This window comes from Dendropsophus ebraccatus, chromosome 14 (assembly GCF_027789765.1).
Source record: "Dendropsophus ebraccatus isolate aDenEbr1 chromosome 14, aDenEbr1.pat, whole genome shotgun sequence".
Taxonomy (NCBI): domain Eukaryota; kingdom Metazoa; phylum Chordata; class Amphibia; order Anura; family Hylidae; genus Dendropsophus; species Dendropsophus ebraccatus.
Genome location: NC_091467.1, coordinates 49,293,496 through 49,312,439, shown reverse-complemented (window position 1 = coordinate 49,312,439; position 18,944 = coordinate 49,293,496). Strand labels below are relative to the sequence as shown.

General features: G+C 43.9%; 1 long non-coding RNA gene across 1 annotated transcript; it reads right to left on the bottom strand.

The window, feature by feature from the left end:
* Positions 1 to 2,869: 2,869 nt before the first annotated feature.
* On the bottom strand, positions 2,870 to 17,878 carry LOC138772861 (uncharacterized). The gene is made up of 3 exons (XR_011359838.1): positions 17,822 to 17,878; positions 5,702 to 5,801; positions 2,870 to 2,946 (listed from the first exon to the last, which is right to left on the bottom strand). It is a non-coding gene; the product is annotated as an uncharacterized lncRNA (long non-coding RNA).
* Between the last annotated feature and the right edge of the window lie 1,066 nt (positions 17,879 to 18,944).

Here is an 18,944-nt window from a genome sequence, read left to right as displayed (position 1 = left end):
AAAAATGGGACACGAATAACCCCATGGCTATGGTTAATAAGAAGGGAAATGTACCATAGTCATGGGGTGGGGATTTGTGTCTGGATAATCCTGTTCTTGGGGCACAGGTTGCACATTGTACTTTGGCAAGGCATTGAGAAGGTGTGGATAATATATGCAATGTTGGAAATGTTTAGGCATGGGCACCAAATTTAAAGATGGGGAAGGGGAGATTTATCAAGGTGTATCAAGTAGAACTGGCTCAGTTGCCCCTAGAAACGAATTAGATTCCACTTTTCATTCTTCACAGATTCCTTGGAAAATGAAAGGTGGAATCTGATTGGTTGCTAGAAGCAACTGAGCCAATTCTACTTTACATCAGTTTAATAAATCTCCCTTTTATATATATCCCAATTGACTATGGGTATTTGGTACGGGATTACCCTATTATTTTTGGCCTGAGGGGGAAATTAATTGGTATGTTAAAAAAATACTTAAGGTGGGTAAATATCTTATAGGGGACTGTACTTTAATGGACACTGGCAAGTGCCCTGGGGGTTCTGGTGGCTCCATTCAGTGGGGTGGTGGCGCTCCATATGCTGACACATAGAAGTGGTACCTGGGTTTGGACCCAAACCCCGAATCACTTTATGGTCACAGGTGTTACATGTGGCAGAATGGTCTTTTCTACCACCAAGACGGAAGAAGATCCACACCGCTGTCAGTGGGCGGTTCTTCTGAGCTGGCACACTGGTAGCCTCTTCTGGCACCCGTTGAGTGTCGGGGCCTTTCTGATGTCTTTTGGCTGATGCTCTATGCCAAAATCTTTTCCCTCCTGACCCAGAATGTTTGGATGGGACCTGATGATGGGTCGGTGGCACAGACACAGCTTCATCCTCTGATAATGACACAGAGGATGTCATTTGTGGGCATGGATTCCAAGTGGTCTCGACGTCATCATCATTGTAATCTGGGACAAACTTGTCCTCTCCTAAGCTTTCTTCATCCATAGACATGCAGCACAATCCTGTACTGCATTCAGAAGCTGCCCCTGCTTGATTCTGCTCATTTCTCCGTGGTGTATCAACCCTGGGAGTCTCAATGCATCTTCCAAATTTCTGCCTCTCAAGAGATTCCTCCAATAGATCCGCCAAATCCGCATCTCAGGGTCTAGCCAATCTGCTAAGCTTGCCAGGAGCTCTTTTACTAGCGGCACTGCTTCAAACTGGATCTCAGACACCCAATTACCACTCCCACGAGTCTGTCTTTGCCTGGGACCACCTTCTGTGCCACCTTGGTTGCTAACACTGGCTATACCCTGAGAAGGATCAGATGTTTTTGCACGCTTGGACATCTTTTGTTTATTTTTAAATTGAAATAATTTTTTTGTATGGGAATGGAAAAATGTCTTAACAGCACCCAGTGACTTGGAATAATGCACAACCAGGACCCAGTCACTTGTTATGCATACCCAGTGACTTGGTATAATGTACATTCAGCAACTTGCTATAATGTACAACCTGCACCCAGTGACTTCTTATGCACACCCATTGACTTGGCATAATGTACACCCAGCGACTTGCTATAATGCTTAACCAGTACCCAGTAACTTTGTATAATGGACACTGGCTGCACAGCTCCAACAGAAAGTCACCCACAATCCTCCCTCCTATCCTCTCCGTCCCTATCTCTCTGTATTTCTCCTAACTGCCTGCAGGAACATAGTCAACACTACACATACAGCCAACTGGCCGCCTCCATGGAGTAGCTCACACTATATAGAGGGTGAGGGGGAGATGCTGACATCACAGAGGACCTTGCAGGTGTTTGAACGGGCGCTAGGGTTTATGGATTATCCCTTGCTCCCGCCCCGTGACAGTGCTGTAAAATAACATGTGCGGCCATCATGTTTAATGAATTTGGTTACGAATCTCTGTGAATTCGCTTTGATCATGTCTACTGACACCTCCAGGAACAACAACCCTATTACACAATTTTGTGCCATCAGCAAACAGACAGACCTTACCTACCAAACCTTCTCCTATGTCACTAACCTTATCTACCAAACCTTCTCCTGTCACTAACCTTACCTACCAAACCTTCTCCTATGTCACTAACCTTATCTACCAAGCCTTCTCCTATGTCACTAACCTTATCTACCAAACCTCCTATGTCACTAACCTTATCTACCAAACATTCTCCTGTCACTAACCTTATCTACTAAACCTTCTCCTATGTCACTTACAAACATAATAAAAAGAATAGGACCCAGGTAAGTCCATGTACAATGATCCTTCTCATATATAGGTGAAAGGGGTCGACCAACACAAGAAAAACATCATACATCTATCCATGGACTGTGCCTGATATTGCATCTTGTCTCTATTTAAATGAATGGGACTGAGTTGCAATACCATTTATAGCCAGTGGAAAAATGTAGCACTGTTTCGTCAGACAGCAGCCATGTTTTTGTAATCCTGGATGACTTTTTGGGGATTACTAGTACCACCGCTATTTTTGGGCTTATACTAATGGATCTTTTCCATCCTCTATTTGTTGTCATTGGATGAGTAGCATGGGCTGCTGTGGTGGAAATGTAGTGCTGCATGGTACCCATTAAATTGGGCGATTATGTTATACACAGTGGCAACCATGAGTCTCCACTTTGATTCATAAATTAGGGTCCAGGTAAAATTTCACCACCCAATGAGGTTCACATGGAGTGTGGTGTGTATAGGAGTTCTCTAGTGCCAGTGTCACTTCAGCATATAGAAGAGAAGGGTATTTGGGTTCCTAATCTGCTAGATGTACTTGTTATGTGAACCTTTCATAGAACAACCAAAGAATTCACAGGTGTGAATGCATTGAGTCATATTACACACATTACATATGGAAATCACACCGCCTACATTTTACAGCGTCCCCAGTCTATTCTGTCTTGTTGAAGCTTGTGGGGCTTATTGATGCCTGTAAGAAGATAGAGAAAACCTCATATGAACTGTCAATAACTTGCTTGGTAGCATTTGTAACACAATGATGATTTCATGAACCTAGGATTAAGGATCTGCATTTATACCTCAAATAGCACCACTTTTGTCCATGGGTTATGTCTGCTATTACAGAATTCTGTTGAATAAGGCTAAGCTACAACACACAACCATAAGTGGTGCTGTTTCTAATACAAGATCATTCATATTTATCTGACACAACTCCATTAACTAATATCATTGTATGACTACCTGTTTTTACCTTTAGTCAATAGCAGTTACAATGTAAGCATAATTCCAGGCTAGATTTGCCCCATAAAGAGGTCCTACCATTATGCCCATTTTAGTAAATACTGCCAAATACTTACTGCCAAGCAACAGCTGCAAAAGCAAATCATATTTTAGGGTTTATAATAAAAGAGATAAAACCCTGTGATCCAAAAGACCACATGTCTTTTACTTTAAAATGTCCATGGGTTTTGTGTGTTACAGTATTTTGCGGATAAAGCTAAGCTGCACTACCAGACACTGCCATAAGCATTAGTGGTGTTGTTTCTTAGAAGCAGCACAGAACATTTATTCTAATCTGATACAACTCCATAAACTAATATTGTGGTGTCCCACCACGGGTGTTACTATTAGTTACACCCTTTGTAAAAGCCTATACTTTTTGGATGTAAGTGGTGATGTCACTATTGTAATTGTATGTACTTAATTGTTTCACAGCTTTCATATGGAAAGGGTTTGTTTGTTTATTTGTATTTCACATGGATCTGTAGACCAATGAGCATACTTTCTTCTTCTATCCTATCATTTCTCTTTACTTCTTACATATGCACTCTTCACCAATTCACAGCAAACCTTACAGGGGCTGTAGATAGGAAGTCACATGGGTAGAGGAAGTGTTGAGGTCTTTTGTCGCTAGACTCTGTAGAGGAAGGACACAAGCCAGAGCGCTTTCTACAGTAGTCCAGTTGGGCCCTGGCCCTCTGCCAGGTCCCCAGTCTCAGTGCGCAGCCCAGGCACATGAAGCTAATCTTTTCTTCTCAAGTAACTCCACGCAACTTTATGCAGTGCTAAACCCTTTACTAGAGAGGACAGAGATCATCTTAACCCAGGCCGTGGACAAGGAGAGACACAGTGCAGGCCAGTATCCACAAAGCAAGGCTAGGAACTTATCCGAATAGAGCAAAGTTGCTAGAAGCCTATGAACTCTATCTCGCAGCGCGGGTGTTAGCATTGAACCCTCAGCATTCTGCTCATCCCAGGTAACAAGGTCTGGGGTTGTGTAACCCACTAGGATGGGTCCCCCGACAGTGGTAGGGCAATAGGTGGTGCAAAGAACCAAGAGTCAAAACATGGGCACAAGTATTCTCTCTCTCTTTCTTCTCAAGTATCCTGCTCTCTCTATTCTTCTGAACCTCTTCTGTAAACCTCTCAATGCAAAACTCAGTCGGCACGACTCTACTACTCCCTATTCAGGAGCAGGACTTTGTGGAAGGGGTAAGTACATGGGGCTCCACCGGGGGGGTTGGGCCGGCTCTTTAACTTAGACTGCCTATGTCTATATGATCAATGACCGGTTTTGTCTATATGATCAATGACCGGAACTTCATTTCTTTTGATTTGAAATGCGGGCACTTTGGAAGTGCCTGTATTCCAAATCACCATAGCCGGCAATGTAAAGTGTGGCCAGAGCCGGACTTTACATTGTCTGCTCTGTAAGTCTTGTGTGGCCGCTATTCAATGAATATTGGCCGCACAAAACTAACATGTCAGTTTTTTCTGCAGCCACAAGGAATCCCGGACGGAGTATATACAGTGTGTATACGCTCCGGCTGGAATTCCATAGTAATCAATGTAATCAGCAATTTCATTACACCCTATTACACCAACAGATTGTTTGACAGGTTTTTTTTCCCCAAAGCCACAAATGCATTTGAAAAGAGGAGATCTCAGTCTTTCCTTTATTACATGTTCTCTGTTTATAGTCTGTTCCTGGCTTTGGCTCAAAAAAATCTGTCAGATAATCTGTTGATGTAATAGGGCCCTAAGGCTGTGTTCCCAGTAGGTAAAAATTACATCCTGGTTGCCTGCAACCGTCATTGCATGGCAAATAAAGGCATATAACAATGGCTATTATGGTTATTTTATGTGAAATTATGCCGTTCAAGAAAAACAGCCATAAATTTACTTCGTGCACCTAGGAACCATAGCCTAAAAATAACTCCAGGCTAGATTAAGCCTGTAAAGAGGTCCTTTCCCTACTCCAGTCATGTATGTTTTAGCATGATAAAGAAATGATGATATATATTGCTAATAATTAATCATTACTTGCACGGAATGGTAATTACTCATTTTTGTATACTTCTTGGTTAGTATGAGAAAAGGATGCCCTGTGCCCCAGACAGGAATATGTTTCTTGTCCTAGGCCTAGGAGATAAGCGTGTATGCCTGATGGGAGACAGAGCGAGGGGAATGGGCAGCTGTAAACATCATAATTCTTCATAATTTAATTACATGCCCAAGTTATTCATATGTGTTAATTTTTTTTTACATTAATAAAGTAATTTTTAAGGGGACACACAAGTAGCCAGAATTTGGCTTTAAAACCTTAAGCTTTGTAAGTAGACTCTCCCCGCTTGCTATACAGGGATCTCCACCATCACCTACTGATATCTGTCTCTTATCTCCTTAACTTTTACTTTGTAACCTTAACTTTTAAATTCACTTACAACTGCTTTCATCCTCTTTGAGACAAGATCCTTTCACTAGCCGTCTTTATCAGGAAATACTTCAATTCCCCATAAAATACAAGCTGAGTACAAGCAGCAGCTGCAAGATCAAATCAGATGTTAAGGTTTTTAGGGTCAACGTATCCACAATAACATTTACTTTACAGCATTACCATGACTTTATTGCTGCTGGACCGTCTGCTGCAATGAGACAGATCGCGTGGTGAGCTGTGGGGTGAAATGTGCATGTTTCTCTGCCTATATCTGGCTAGTGTGGAGGCTCCATAGAGAATGAATGAGCCGTGGCTCATGCGCCAACTTGCAGCTCAGTTCAGAATGAAGGAGTCAGGTCTCCAATTGAGAGATGCCAGGGGGGCATGGAGGTGGGACACCCTACAATCTCATACTTGTTCCTCATCCTGTGCATAGGGGACAAGTATTTTTAAATCCGAAAACCCCTTTTAACCCCTTAAGAACACATGGTGAGTATACTTATCATGCCGCCACTAAGGAGATGCAGAGTGGGCTCACGGCCCCATCCCTCTCTGCAGCGTGCGGCACTCAGCTGTTATGTACAGCCAGGGACCTTATGCGTTAGCCCCTGTGGCTGATCACCGCGGCCGGCTAATTAGCTAGTTAGATGCAGCTGTCTAGTGGGGGAGATCGCCCCCCCATGAGGCAATCGCAGAGTGGCAAACCCTTCTGCCTACCCGACCAGGCCTCAGCATCTGTATGATGCTGACCCTGGCTCGGTAATAGATTGCTTCTGGCTCAGGCAGTCCTAAGCAATCTATCATTGATCTCATTGATTTGTGTTTTGTAAGTACACTGCAGTGATCTCTATGAAAGATCACTGCAGTAATACTAAAAGTCCCCCAGGGGGACTAAAAGTTAAAAAAAAAAAAAAATTTAAATAGTTTTTTTTCATCAATAAAAAAATCCCCTCCGCTAATAAAAGTTTGAATCACCCCCCCCTTTTCCGATTTTATTAATCAAAATAAAGAAACAAATATTAAACTATTAAATTATCAAATTCCTGATCTTGCACGGTAAAGGGCGTCAGCGCAAAATCCCGCCACAGTGCAAAATTGTCGATTTTTTGGTCACTTCAAATCCAGATAAAATTGTAATAAAAAAAAAAAAATCAAAAACTCCCATATGCGCAATCAAGGTACAGATAGAAAGTACAGATCATGGCACAAAAAATGACACCTCACACAGCCCCATAGACCAAAGGATAAAAGTTTATAAGGATGGGAATAGAGCAATTTGAAGACCTTTTATTTTATTTATTTTTTAAAAGCCATCGAATAAAATAAAAGTTATACAAGTTACATGTAATCGTACCGATCTGAGGAACATAAATAACATGTTAGTTTTACCATGGGTTGAATGGTATCAACACAAAACCCACCATATTAAAAAAAATGTTGCTTTTTTTTCAATTCCACTTCACAAACCATTTTTTCCCTGTTGGGCAGCATATTTTATGGAAAAATGCAGTAGGTCAATGCAAAGTACAATTAGTGTCACAAAAAATAAGTGCTCGTGTGGGTCTGTAGGTGAAGTAATGCAAGCTATGGTTTTTCAAACACAAGGAGAAGAAAATGAAAGAGCAAAAATGAAAATTGGCTCCGCCCTTAAAGGGTTAAAAACCTCCTTTTCTTCTATTTTTTCTATAGCAGTTTTGTAATTCTAAATATACTGAATATATTAACAACATGTCTTAGCATTTGCAGCATGCTGTTGCACTTTTCCTTTTTTGAGTGCGTTAGAGACCTTGCATTTGCAGCGGGCCCTGTGGTAGATTCTCCTCAGCCCTTTTCCACATAAAAAAATGCAAAAATAAACATATTTTGTATTGTGGCGTGCAGAATTGTCTGAACTGTTTATATATAATGTTATTGATCCTGCACAGTTGTCACGGCCGCGGCGGCTTCCCATGCTCCGGGCCGCCGCCGCGACTCCTCTCTTTCCCATGCAGCAGCCGGTGTCCCTAGGCAGGGACCCGGCGCTGCTGTTACTTCGGCCCCGGGGGGCGCCTCACCTCTCCACGCTCCTGTCCGTCGCTGTGCCGGCCGGCGCGCGCGTCCCCGCCTCCTAGGGCGCGCGCGCGCCGGCTGTCTCAGATTTAAAGGGGCAGTGCGCTCCTAATTGGTCTATGCACTCAATCACTCCCTATAAATTCCAGCCCTGCCCCACTACAGGTGTTGGAGCCTCTACATGCTTCCCATAGCGTTTGGCCCAGCTCCCTGTTGTTCCTGATTCCTGTCCGCTACCTGGTCCCTAGTCCTTGTTCCTGATTCCTGTCCGCTACCTGGTCCCTACTCCTTGTTCCTGGTTCCTGCTTCCCCGTTACACTTTAGTTCCTGTGTTCAGCCTGTCACCTGCGGTCACGCCTACAGACCTCTGCCAGTACCATCTCCTGCCTACTGCTCCTGCCACGCCTCGCCTGCCGTCACCAGCAACCAAGCCAGGGGTAGCGACCTGGGGGTCGCCTGCCGCAGCAAGTCCATCCCGCCTTGCGGCGGGCTCTGGTGAAAGCCAGCGGCCCCTTAGACTCCGCTCCCTGGTGAGGTTAGTGCCATCGCTGGTGACGGTCCAGTGGATCCACTACTCCAGGCGTTACAACAGTGAATGTCATTAAAAAAAACAAGTAAATGTCAGAATTTAGGGGGTTTTTGGTCACATCACAGATAAAACTGAATAATAAAGTAAAAACGGAACAAAATGGTAATGATAAAAACTACAAATCAATTTTTTTTAGTAAAAAGTTAAACTTTTTTTTAACCGTAGTAAAACATACAAATTGTGTATAATTGTAAGAGTACTGATGACATGTCAGTTTTACTGCTCGGAGAACTGCATAAAAACAACCCCTAGGCCAATTTTTGAAATTGCAGGGTTTTAAATTTTTTCAGTTTTTGCAGAGTACTTTATGGTAAAATGTAAAGTTGGTAGATGGGAAAATGAAAGGAATTATACAGCTTGTAGCTGTAGCTGATGCACCTTGCAACAATGTCAACTGTTTAGGTGGCAAAATATGACTACATTTGGTGCATAAGAAAGAACATATTCTGGAAGCAAATATCAGATGAAAAGGAAACATTTTTTAGGGTTATAGCTTTTGGTACAAGCCCCCCCCTAAAATGGTTTATAATACAGTCTTTTTTTTTTTTTTTTTTATTGATATTTTGGGCACTATGATTTTGATTGTTCGGGCCTTCCCACCCCATTGTTCATGTGAATAAACTGGGAGAAGTTTCTGTCTAGCAGCTACATTATAGGTCTCTGGGGCCACTGGACAGCAGGAGAGCGAAGCATGCTACATACAGTGTGCCTCTCAATCTCTTCTCAATCGCTCTTCTGATCGTTGCAGAGAACCCAGAGTTTTAAAAACTGTCCCTGTAACAAATTAAAAGTTTTTCTAAATGACAGATATGTTTTCATATACGGCCACAAAAACTTGGGGATAACAGAACAAGAGAAAGACTCATATAATAATTACAAGCAAGCTCAATGCCAAGCAGCAGCTGTACAAGCAAATAACATTCTAAAAGGAGAGATAAAATTCTGAGCTGAAAATGTAATATTTCCCCTCTATAAATCCTGAATAAGACCATAGAAATAGAAAAGTCTGAGAGGGTTCAAAGGCCGTTCATCAATTCCTCATAGTAATCTGGCACTAAGGCCTGGAATTTTGGAGTGGACTGGTAGTCTATGATGTGTTTTGCCTGGGTCTAGGTGATCACAGTTTACAGTCATTCAGCTTTTGTTCATGTGAACTAGATATCATTATTTGTGTCTATTTCAGCAATTACATTGTAATCCACAGCAGCTGCATCAACATCATCTGTCCCAGCAATCTCCGGACACAACGTCTTTGCATTTCCTTTATAAGCATCCTGCCTCCTAGTGGCAATTTCTTGTCTGTTCTGTATATAAACCAAGCAAGTATATTACTGAAAATGTACTTGTATAGCATGTGTTTTTAATATCTATTTTATATTCCTCCCTCAAATTTTTACAAAAAAAGTGCAGATGTTCAGTCAGGGGTCAATAAATCATCATCATAAGGGGCTGTAGTTAATATTTCGGCCATAGGTATTAATGTATCAACCAGTCTTATATATTCAAACTTATCTAATATACCTTGCAGGGAATTTATTAGCTCCATAAAAAATTGAAAGCTAGAATCTAATTGGTTGCTATGGGCAACTGCTCCTCCACACAAGGTTGGATAAATATCAGATTTAGTGTTTCAGGGTTGCATTCACACACACAGTATGCTGCAAGTTTTGCTGTGAAATGAACTGCAATACTGATTTCTATAAAAGTCTATGTCACTCCATTTTTGCATCGGTTTTTCATTCAGCTACGAGAGTGTATTGTGCCATAGACTAAACCCCTTTATGTCAGCAATACGCATATATACGTTCCTGACACTAAGAGGGTTTTGATGTGTGCCGGGCGGCTGCAGTGTGAGCGGCCTTGCACACATCTGTGTCCCCGGAGCCGAGCATAATGATAGGCAGCTGCAATCCCGAAGCTGCCTATCGTTAACCCCTTAAACACCACTGCGATCATGGTGTTTAAGGAACTCAGTGACAGGATAGTGCTGCGGGGATCCCGATCACTAAGACACTTACCTCCGTCCTGTCAGATCGGCGATCTGTAGATACAGTCTGCTCTCAGGCAGACTCTATGCACAGATCGCCGATAGTACTGATCAGTGCTATGCTATGGCATCAGTATATGCGATATTAAATATTTTTAAAAAAGTTTTTAAAAGTTTTTTTTAACACCTAGGCGACCCTGGACGTAGCCGTACGTCCAGGGCCGCCTCCACGCGTTCAGAGCGGGGCCGTGCGGCGGCCGCGCTCTGAACCGCCGTGGTTCCGGGGTGCCACTGGTATCCCGGGACCGCGGCTATTAGCGGGCATGGTCCGATCGCCGTGCCCGCTAATAAAGTAATCAGATGCAGCTGTGAAAGTTGACAGCTGCATCCGATTACTTGATGCAGCCGTTCCCTGGTGTCTAGTGGAGAGGATCGCAATGTCCCGGAGGAGCAATCCACACATGTTACATCTCATCGATCTAAGCTGCATATCTATGCAGCATAGATCTCAATGAGAGATCAGTGCACTTATATTAGAAGTCCCCCATGGGGGCTTCTAGTATAAGTGTAAAAGTAAAAATAAAAGTGTTACTATTAATAAAAAGCCCCCTCCCCTAATAAAAGTCAGAATCACCCCCCTTTTCCCATGTTATAAATAAAAATAAATAAATAAACATGTTTGGTATCACCGCGTGCATAATCGCCCGAACTATTAATTTATCACATTCCCGATCTCGCACGGTAAATGGCGTCAGCGCAAAAAAATCCCAAAGTGCAAAATTGCGCATTTTTGGTCGCATCAAATCCAGAAAAATTGTAACAAAAAGCGATCAAAAAGTCGCATATGCACAATCAAGGTACCGATAGAAAGAACACTTCATGGCGCAAATAATGACACCTGACACAGCCCCATAGACCAAAGGATAAAAGCGCTATAAGCCTGGGAATAGAGCGATTTTAAGGAACATATATTTGTTAACAATGGTTAGAATTTTTTACAGGCCATCAGATACAATGAAAGTTATACGTTACATATCGTTGTAATCGTAACGACTTGAGGAACATATATAACAAGTCAGTTTTACCCCAGGGCAAACGGCGTAAAAACGAAAAAAAAAAAAAAAATGTTTTTGTTTTTTTTTCAATTTTTACCACACTGAATTTTTTTCTGGTTTCGCAGTGTCCTTTATGAAAAAATTCAGCCTGTCTTTGCAAAGTACAATTAGTGGGGCAAAAAATAAGGGCTGGGTCCTCTAAGGGTTAAAAAAACCCTTATAAACTCCCTCAATAAGGTTTTAAAATACCTCCTTGCCCATTAAAAAAATTAAAATATGTAGAGAAAAAATAAACATATTATATATCGTAGCGTGCAGAATTGTCCAATCTATTAAAATGTAACAATATTGTTCCCGCACAGTAAACGGTGTAAACAAACAAAAGAAAAAACACCAGGATTGCTGCAAAAATTTTCTTTCACACCAATATAATACTAATAAAAACTAGAGATCATGGCGCAAAAATGACACCCCAGCCAGCTGTGTAGTTGGAAAAATAAAAGTGGTATGGCTCTTAGAAGACGGGGAGGAACATTGCATTAATTTGACCTGGGGTTAAGATTAGAGTAAAAATTAGCTACTTAGCTCCTGTCTCCAAGCTTACCTGTCCGTGTTCCCCTTGCTTGCTCCCACATGCTTCTCCAGGTCCCTGTTCAGTGATGGCCTGCTCAGCCAATCACTGGCTGTGGCAGGACAGCGCAGTGATTGCCTGAGTGGGGTGGCAGTGTGCAGGGTCCAAGAGAAGCATGTAGGAGCATGCCGGGGGAATGCAGACAGGTGTCATGAACTCAGAAATATATAGCTATAGCTAGATTTTCTTGCAGCGGACTCTGGTCCTTTAAAGTGCACTTGCCAGTCTGGAAAAGCTGGATCCGGTCCTGGGAAATTTCTACCAGTTTCCCAGGACTGCATCTTTGTTTTCCAGGCACCCTCAATGGAACGACAAGGAGTTAAAGGGGTAGTGCGGCGCTAAGAAATTATTCACAAAATAACACACATTACAAAGTTATACAACTTTGGGCTATGTTCGCACAACGTGAACATCCGGCCGTTCCGTGACCCCGGCCAGGTCACAGAACGGATGGTCTCTGCCCGGATCATCGCGGCTGGATGATTTGTCCGGCCGCAGAGCTCTGATGCGGGCGCATCAGCGCGCGCCCGCATCAGAGCTTCCCCCTGCACACTATAGAGCGAGCGAACTGACAGGATTTCCTACAACCGCAATTCATTGAACTGCGGCCGCAGAAAACTGACATGTCAGTTATTTGCAGGGCCGCACGTTATCCCGGCCGGAGCGTATATGATGTGTATACGCTCCGGCCGGGATCCCATTGAAACTAAGGCATTGTTCCACCCTGCAGAAACTACGGCCGTTGTTGCCATCGACACAAATCAGGTGAGTATAATGCACCACACTTGCGAGTTTAGCGTGGGTGGGGGGAACACGGGGAAGGGGGCCATTTACATACATAACATACATTACAAGGCTATGTTCACACTACATAAAACTACGGCCATTGTTGCCATCGGTGTTCCCCCCCACCCACGCTAAACCCACAAGTGTGGTGCATTATACTCACCTGATTTGTGTCGACCCCCGGCCGCCATCTTGTGACAACGATGTCATCTTCGGGAGGCTGGCCGAACCGCTGCAGCCGTCCCTCATGCCGGCCCCCCTCTACCGCGTCATCAGCTGCTGTAGTGTGAACATAGCCTTGTAACGTATGTTATGCATGTGAATGGCCCCCTTCCCCGTGTTCCCCCCACCCACGCTAAACCCACAAGTGTGGTGCATTATACTCACCTGATTTGTGTCGACCCCCGGCCGCCATCTTGTGACAACGATGTCATCTTTGGGAGGCCGGCCGAACCGCTGCAGCCGTCCCTCATGCCGGCCCCCCTCTACCGCGTCATCAGCTGCTGTAGTGTGAACATAGCCTTGTAACGTATGTTATGCATGTGAATGGCCCCCTTCCCCGTGTTCCTCCCACCCACGCTAAACCCACAAGTGTGGTGCATTATACTCACCTGATTTGTGTCGACCCCCGGCCGCCATCTTGTGACAACGATGTCATCTTCGGGAGGCCGGCCGAACCGCTGCAGCCGTCCCTCATGCTGCCCCCCCTCTACCGCGTCATCAGCTGCTCAGCCGCGATTGGCTGAGCATAACAAAGCTCAGCCAATCGCGGCTGAGCAGCTGATGACGCGGCAGAGAGGGGCCGGCATGAGGGGAGCGTCATCAGCTGCGATTGGCTGAGATTGGCTGAGCTTAGTTATGCTCAGCCAATCGCGGCTGAGCATCTGATGACGCGGCAGAGGGGGGCCGGCATGAAGGAGGACTGGTGCCGCTCCAGTCGTCCCTCATGCCGGCCCCCCCTCTGCTGTGTCATCAGCTGCTCAGCTGGGGGGGGGCGGCATGAGGGATGGCTGGAGCGGTAGTGCGGCGTTTAACTTTTATTCAGTAAATACTAATACTTTTATTCACTAAATGTGTTCGCTGTCGACCCCGGACGCCATCTTCGGGAGACCGGCTGAACCGCTCCAGCCATCCCTCATGCCGCCCCCCCCCCCAGCTGAGCAGCTGATGACGCAGCAGAGGGGGGGCCGGCATGAGGGACGACTGGAGCGGTTTGGCCGGCCTCCCTAAGATGACGTTGTTGACACAAGATGGTGTCCGGGGTCGACAGCGAACACGTAAGTATAATGCACCAACACTTCCGGGGTGGGGGCCATTCACTTAAATAATACACATTACAAAGTTGTATAACACTTTGCACTTTGCTTTGTTAATGCTGTAATTTCGCTCATCTGTACTAATAGACACACAATCATCAATGAATTTTATGATGGCTTATCAATTGGGTAAGCACCAAATGTTTCACTACTGGGGGTCTGATCACTTGGACCCTTACTGGTCCCAAGAACAGGGCTCCATATTAGAGGAGACAGATATACACCAGGCAATCTCCATTACTGAGAAAGATATAATGCAACCTTACTATAGACTGCTTGGGAGCAGTATGCACAAAAAGATAAGAGAATTTAAAGATGGTTGAAAAGGAGTGACCAATAGAGAGAGACACTACTACATTACACAATGATACAATGTATGAATTGAACAGAGTTTATACATCACAGTAAATCTTCCTGGGAAGGTATACAACCCGAGAACATCTTCCATCTGGAGAGTAAACAGGCCCTCAAAGAACCGGATGAGTAATTATGAGTGATCTCAAGCCTCCAGTCTTTACCGCCTTCCATGTCGGGGACCACATCTGCTTCAAATGAGACAAATGCTCCGGCCAAGAGTTTCTTCATCACCACGAGTCACTTTGTATATTTTCTTTTGTTTTGCTCCGATATTAAGCAGCAAGATAAATCCCATTCTCTGCAAAGCGCTAATCTCCACTAATAAAGCTTCTCAATCTCCCACTACTTCTGAGAAGACCGCACAAGTCTGGACAACTCCTCCTGGATTCTCAAGAGGTTCTTTGGGATATTATTCAAGTCTGGTTAGGGAGTAGTGTAGAATAGCCCTATGGGATTCTTTACGGGGGGGGGGGGGGGGGGGAGGCGAGTGAGCGTTCATTTACTTGGATCTAGTTTAATTTATGTAGCAAACAAATGAGGATATTCCAGCTAAGTAAAATTATTATTTCTTTACATTTTTTCCATAAGGATGCCTTTACACATACTGAGTTCACAGCGGATTCCACACTTTGAGTTTCACAGTGAAATCCAATGTGATACCATTATACCCTATGGCCCTCCATTCTCGCAGCAGATTTTCATTCTTTGTATCATTTCATATTTAACATTTTAGCTGCCATTACCAGTAAAAATAATGAACAGCCCATGCTTACCTACTCTTACTCCATTGTCACACTCCTGCTTGAGTCTGCAAGTCCCTGCTCACTGACAGCCCACTCAGCCAATCACAGGTTGCAGCAAGACTACAATTTCAACTACAATGTATAACCTATATTATAGTAAATGTACCTTCCGCTAAACCCTGACACTTTTTTTTAGTAACAGCAGTTAACTCCTTAAGGACCAGGCTAATTTTCGTTTTTGTGTTTTTGTTTTTTCCTCCTTGTGCTTAAAAGGCCATAGCACTTGCATTTTTACACCTACAGACATACATGAGCCCTTATTTTTGCGTCACTAATTGTACTTTGCAATGACAGGCTGAATTTTCCGATAAAATATGCTGCGAAACCATTAAAAAAAATTATATGCGCGGTGAAATAAAAAAAAAGTGTCCTATGGAAAAACTGACATGTTATATATGTTCCTCCAGTCGTTACGATTACAACGATATATAACATGTATAACTTTTCTTGTATCTGATGGCTTGTAAAAAATTCAAACCATTGTTAACAAATATATGTTCCTTAAAATTGCTCTATTCCCAGGCCTATAGCGCTTTTATCCTTTGGTCTATGAGGCTTTTTTTTCTGGCTTTGATGCGACTAAAAATGTGCAATTTTGAACTTTGGGATTTTTTTGCGCTTACGCCATTTACCGTGCGAGATCAGCAATGTGATAAATTAATAGTTCGGGCGATTACGAACGCGGCAATAGCAAACATGTTTATTTATTTATTTTTATTTATAAAATGGGAAAAGGGGGGTGATTCAAACTTTTATTAGGGGAGGGGATTTTTTTATTAACAAAAACACTTTATTTTCACTAACAGTAATTAGAAGCCCCCTGGGGACTTCTATATACACAGCACTGATCTCCCATTGAGATCAATGCTGTGTATATAATAGACCACCAATCCATCAGATCGGTGCTCTATTATAATGGTCTGCTGCAGACCATCTAAATAGATTGACAAGCCGGAACCAACGTCATTCCGACGCTGAGCCCCGGCCGGCTCATTACAATGGATCTCCCCCACGAAACACCAGGGACAGGGGGCACAGTTACTATCCAAATGCAGCTGTAAGCTCTGACAGATGCATTTGAATAGTTAATTAGCCGGCCGCGGCGGCTAATACCTGCAGTCTCTGGCTACACATAGCAACCGGGACTGCAGGCTGCAGAGAGGGCTAATGCCGGGAGCCCTCTCTGTTTACCCTTAACGGCCGCATGACGGGTATACCCGTCATGCGTTGTTAAGGGGTTAAAGTGTCACTTTCATTACAAAAAACTTTTGACATGTCATAGAGACATGATAAAAGTTTTGATTGGTCCAGGTCTGAGTGTTCAGACCCGTGCCAATCTGGAGAATGAGTAGGCAGAGAAACTGCACTGCAGAGTTAGAAAAAAGAGTCTCTATGACATGTCAAACGTTTTTGTAATGACAGTGACACTTTAAGTAAAATTTATTTGTTTGACAAAATTGGCCATTTTTAAACATTTTATTTACCTTGATAAATACCCACCAAAATATATATATATATAAAAAAAATCTGCATATTCACATTAAAACACCAAAGCATTTGGAATCCTTTCTATCTCCCTATCTTCCTGCTACACATTCTTCATCCCATCTTATATCCCACACCTCTCCAGTGGAAACAAGCTCCACTTGTACCCGTCTCTACCCCAGAGATATTTTTTATCACCATACTTACATTATATTTCAATAAACCTTTGTATTTCCATATCTGATCTCCTAATACCCTTCAGAGAGGAGGTCGAACCATTTTTCTTTACTATGGGGGGCATTTATTAAGTCCGGCGTTTTTTACGCCGGACTTAAAAATGCCCCCGCAGCTCCGGCGCTACGGAGATTTATGTGGAGGCAAACTGCCTCTACATAAATCCCGTGCGCGCCGGTGCCCACCGCCGAAAACCTACGCAAATCGGCACTTTCCGCCGAAAATCATCCGTTCGCAGGATGATACATGTGGCCCTATATGTCTTTTCTGAGCGCCCAAACCCGGGGGGTGGGGTGGAGAACCCTCGCCCTTCCCACACTTGTTATCCCCTTCTAAAGACTAAACATACTTTCTCTATACAGCCGGAAATCAGGACCGCTACCCCACCATTACAGTCTTAACCTTTACTCACATATTTAACTTTTTTTTAATCCACCAATGGATCTATCTGGATTTATCTAATTCAATTCCCATCCCTCCCCCCTTCTCCCAACAGACACATCACAGGAGAGAAGGGCCTTTCTATACCTACCCTCTATTCTATTTATTTAACCCCTTAGTGACCGCTGCACGTATATTCACGGCGGCCACTAATGGGCTTTATTCTGATGCGTACGCCTTTTAACGGCGGGCGCATCGGAATAAATTACCGCCCGGCGGCGGCAGCAGAGCGGGGGATCAGCGGTCAGTGCGGCCGCTGACACCCTCCTGTAACTGCCCGGAGCGGAGGATTCTCCGCTCCGAGCAGTTTAACCCGTTAAATGCCGCTGTCAAACCATGACAGCAGCATCTAACGGGTGCCGGTGTTTCCCGGTTGTCGCCGCGGGTCACTTACGGGATCGCGATGTCCCGTGGCGCCGTCCGGTGTCCTGGTGGTCTCCATGGTGATCCGGGGTCCTAATGAAGGCCCCCGGGGTCACCATGGAGATGCCTCATGCTGACAGGGGTGGCCTGAGGCATGATACAATACACTGCAGTACATTAGGTACTGCAGTGTATTGTATCAGTGATCTAAGTATTTTACACTAGTGTACAGTAATGTACACTAGTGTAAAAGTGAAAAAAAAGTGTGCACCAAAACACAACACAGCCCCCCCCCAATAATAAAGATGCATTACATTCCCCATACACAATAAAAGTTGACATAAAAGTGATCAAAAAGACAAATCCTATACATATTTGGTATCGCGACGTCCGTAACGACCCAATCTATAAAACTATATCAATAATTACACCGCACAACACACGCTGTAAAAAAAAATAAAAAAAACAGTACCAGAATAGCAGTATTTTATCAATCTGCTTTAGAAAATACGTTATAAAAGAGATCAAAAAGTCATATACATATAAAACTTGGTATCAATAAAAACTACAGATCTTCCCGCAAAAAATAAGCCCAAAACCAGCTCTGTAGCACAAAAGATAAGAACGCTATGGATCTTGCAATGTGGCGACAGTTTTTGTGGGTTTTTGCTAGGAAGATAGTTTCTATTGCGCCAAAGTGGTAATAGTTAAAAAAAAACCTACACAAATGTGGTATCGCCGTAACCGTAGCGACCCAGAGAATACATGTATTATGTTATTAGTGACCGCCGATACGGATTTTTACGGTGATCACTAATAGGCTCTATTCTGCTGCCATCAGCTCTTTATGGCGATAGAATAGTGCAGCAGCGACGGTAATGCCCGCAGCCCCCTCCTCTCAGCTATCGGAGGTAGCTGAGGGGTTGGGGTATAATGTGGGGTCAGTTCCGGCCAGTCCCCTCACCAGCGATCGCGTTATTACCAGTATAACGGCGGCCACCGGTAACGGGCATTGCCAGCACAGCTGAACACTTTCATCTCTTCTCACAGTAAATCCACAGTGAGAGGAGATGAAAACATGTCCTCCCCCCTGTCCCCAGAATTAACCCTAGTGACCTGGTCACTGACCCTCCCCTCACTGGGCGGCCATCTGA